A 4,090-nucleotide genomic window follows, 5' to 3' on the forward strand; every position below is an offset into this window, starting at 1 on the left:
AAGTCGGTTGTACCTAGGGGCAAATACGCTGGAGACTACCTCAAAACCTTGGGGTGCATGCCAAGTCTTCGGATCATTCCTTCTTGGCTTTCTTGGAACAAACGAACGAGGCCCACCAGCTGACTGGCTTACGGGGTCTTCGGTCTGGCCCATAGGTCGGACAACCGACATGCCGAGCATGCCCTAATCCAGAACTCTATCAATATTGGACACTCGGCAAAACAACAACTTTGTCGTGTGTCCTGCCTTTTCCGAGGGTTTTACCTGGCACTCAGTTTTGGCTGGTGACTTTACCGAGTGCCCGATAAAAATTCTCTTGGAAAAGTTTCCGGCACTCGTCAAACTGGTTGATTCCGATAGTGAGTTGGTGGCAGTGGGAGGATGCTCTGAAGGCGGAGATAGGTAGTTGTGGGGCTAGGAATGGGCGGTGTGTAGGCAGTGGGGCTGACTCGACTTGCCAGAGCCAACGGGGTGACAAGATATGTGGCCGGTGGCGGGAGCTGGCTTTAGGAAAGGAAACTTCCTCTTGCTAAAAATTGTATTTAGAATTTAGGAACGGGGAGGGAGCAAGATTCCAACTTATTAGGATGGAGGAGGTGTTTTTTGGTTTGTCCCAAAAGTGTATGGAAATCTAAAGGGGAAATGATTTCCCATATAGCCGCATGGTTGTGGAAATGATTTTCCATAGAGTAAAGTCTGGAAAAAAAACCTTGAACTCGTACGCCCTGTCGAAATTGAACCCTCACCTTCTAATCCCTGAAATCGGCACCCCATACTTGTCGATCCCGGTTAATATCGACCTTCAACCTGTTTGGCACACCGGGAAAAAGGCAATCCCAACTAGGTTCACCTGCTACTCTCACCGACAATACTAGGTCCGCATGTCATATCCATCCCTCTCCTCTACCTCGTCCTCCCTGTCGTTCTCTCCTTTGTTGAAACGTCTGCGATAAGAAAAAGATGCGAGATGGCCAGCCAGAATTGAAGGGGCAGGGAGAGGTCTGGGAGCTTTGATCGTACTAGACACCGGAGATGGTTGCCGTCGTGTGTGGCGTCGCCTCATTGGCGCTGTGGAGCGCCTAGGCCGCCGGCCCGCGCTCAACTTCCTAGGCTTTGTCATGGCCTGCCCCAAGATCCTAACTACTGAACTGAAGCATGGTTGATCGATTGGTCAAACTTGAAGATGCACGTATGCAAGTGTAGAGAAAGCACCTGATGGATCCTTGAGGCTAGCTAGCTTTCCACGTGCAGCAAACTACTATCCTGGATGCTTGGTTGATCTGGGCTTCTGGAGTAGCACAACTCGGCGGAACATTCACACCCCGCGGGGACACTCTGCCTAGCCTGGACGCGTGCGTACAGTACGGACGGTGATGTCCATGTGGATCGCGTGTTTCCCGTGCTCCATCCACCATCGTCGTTAGCATGTCGGGCTAGCTAATGCGACGACACCAGCCACACTTGCTCGATCAAGCACCACCGCCATTGTTGTCGTCTTCCTCATTTCCTCTCCGTGAAGCTGCGCTCTGCAAGCTCTCGTGCGCTCAATCAGCTAGGTAAAGATGTTTCCCAGGGCTGCATGCCACTGGCCGGCCGGCAAGCCCCTCGTCTGCCGTCGCACAACCACTCCCGGAGCTGCACACGGCACCAACATCACCGAGCTGCCACGTCGTTTCATTGTGTGTGCGTGCGTCATGCAGATGCAGATTGATGGATCTCATTGTAGCTCCACCAAGTTAGTGAGAGAAGAGGATGATCCCAGTGGGGATTGCGTTTTCCTAGTGCACCAAACTAGTCTAGAATTTTGCAAGGTTAGGATTGCCCATGATTGATGAGTACGGGGTACTGATTTCAGGGATTAAAAGGTAAGGGTCTGACTTCGACGGGAACTACGAGCTCGAGGTTTTATTGAGACTTTTCCCTTTCCCATATAGCCGCATGGTTGTGTGGACTGGAAGACAAAAGCTTGTAGAATTCGTCAGAAACAAACGTGTTTTTTAGAAACAAAAGTTATGTGCACTTGGGCATATAATAATTAAGCAAAGGGAAACACTTGAGAGTTGAGATACATCACATCACACCCCATCTACTCTCCCACACTTGATGATGATCCGAGAAATGGCAGAACACAAGCACAATAACTCCACAGCCTTATTATGTCGCCTTTGATCGCCCCTTGATTCTAGATTGGTGGCTTAGTTCACCCTGGAGCAGCTTAGCCTGATCTGCCCCTGCGCTCCGGTGAGCGGGCTGATGTTCCCCATCCTCACCATGGCCGCCGCGAAGTCCCCGTTGAACTGCGCCGACGCCGACGAGTACGTCCGGACCAGGCCGGCGGTGCGTCCGTCGTTGATCAGCACCTGGTCGGAGTGCAGGAGCCCCTTCTGGGACATCAGGTTGCTGTAGTACGCGTTGTCGAACCCGTTGGGCGTCGTCGTGTCCAGCGGCGCCAGGCTACTGTTGCCGGAGCTGGTCGTCCGGGGGCAGTTGGCCTTGAGAGATGTCGCGAAGGCCACGGCGATGTTGGTCTCGTTGTAGAGCCTGCTCCTGAAAAACCGGCACTGCGATTGTCCGATCGTATGGCCGCCAGAGAGGGCGACCATGTCGGTCACGCTGAGCCCCTTGGCGGCGAAGTTGGCGGTGAGGTTGGCGACGTCGAAGGACGGTGCCGGCAGGTCGCTGTTGGCCAGCGACAGGCTCGCCGTCGTCGAGTCCCTCCTCCCCAGAGGAACGGTCCACGATGGCCCTCCCAGCTGCAAGCGATTAGTAAAGAACCAAGTCAGCTAGTTTACCGTCGCCTGCGTTCAGCAAATTGACTGCATGTACACGGCCTGGTCGATCTTACGGCGACGACGGAGTCACGGGCAGCGACGGCGAGGATGTCGGCGCAGGAGACAGTCTGCTTGCACGCGGCCTCGACCTGCGCCTTGATGTTGTCGATGACATTCATGCCTCGAATGGAGCGGGCGTTGGGAGCTGCCCCCTGCTCGCCGGTGAAGGTGGCCGTGTCGCTCAGCAGCACGGACGCATCTCAGCCCTGATGCATCATGCGTCACGCACATAAGAAATTTCTTCCGTCAAGATAAATTCAGTAGTAGTACATTCTAATTCTGTTATAGTTGATTTGAACTGAAAAATATTGAAAAGTCACTGTAAAAAAGAGTTGAAAAGTCAGATTAATTAGAATGGCCATTCCATTAGGTACTTCCATTAGCTTTTTGATTCTGCAATGACTTTGAGTACTAACTTAAGTACTAGCGGTAATGTATGCAATAGAAACTATAGTAGTATGGTACAGTAGTAAGTAAAGGGACACAATGAGTGAGAGGGACTTGCTTGGACAAAGCAGTCGTGGAAATGCAGCCGGAGCAGCGACGCTCCCATGCGGCGCTCACTCCTCACGGCGGCTGCTACACCCCTCCTGATGATGGCCAGCGCCCTGGGGCACGACGTCGCATAGAACCTAGGCGGAAGTTGCGCCGAGGACGATGCCGCCAGGCACAAGAGCAACAGCACCGACAGAGTAGAGGCCATTGCCATTGTCCTCAGTACTCTTCTGTATGCATGCAGGCACTAATCCTGTTGAGATTAGAAGTCTATGCAATTAATGGCCTGCATTACCATGACTACATACACCTGTTTATATAGCTGACACATTTCAAGCCATTCTCCATTTTTTTTTTGAGCATCAGTACAGACACAAGCGCTCATATACATGCGCATACACTCCCCCCTATGAACGCACACACGCACACCCTACCCCTATGAGCACCTCCGAGAGACTGAGCCGGCATATCATCTTGAGATTTACGACACTGTTTAATTTTTAGTGGTTTGATGCTGCATCTTTTTTGGTTGGAGATCTATATAGTATGGTTGGCATGGTGTTCGAAGTGCAACGACAATGAACAATGGGAAATCTATTGGGTAGCTAGCAGGCTAGGGTCGTTGCCACAAGCTCACAATCATTGTAGCTCACCAAATGGTTCGAAATATTAGTTGGAGATGGGAAATGGGCAGCATTTGCCTGAATCATAGCATTTGCCTGTCCGAGCGAAATAATTCTTCCACCCATTACACATGTGGTTGT

General features: G+C 51.8%; 1 pseudogene; it reads right to left on the reverse strand.

The window, feature by feature from the left end:
* Positions 1-2,121: 2,121 nt before the first annotated feature.
* LOC123184737 (peroxidase 70-like) lies at positions 2,122-3,567 on the reverse strand (annotated as a pseudogene).
* Positions 3,568-4,090: the final 523 nt, after the last annotated feature.

Source organism: Triticum aestivum, chromosome 2A (assembly GCF_018294505.1).
Source record: "Triticum aestivum cultivar Chinese Spring chromosome 2A, IWGSC CS RefSeq v2.1, whole genome shotgun sequence".
Classification (NCBI taxonomy): Eukaryota; Viridiplantae; Streptophyta; class Magnoliopsida; order Poales; family Poaceae; genus Triticum; species Triticum aestivum.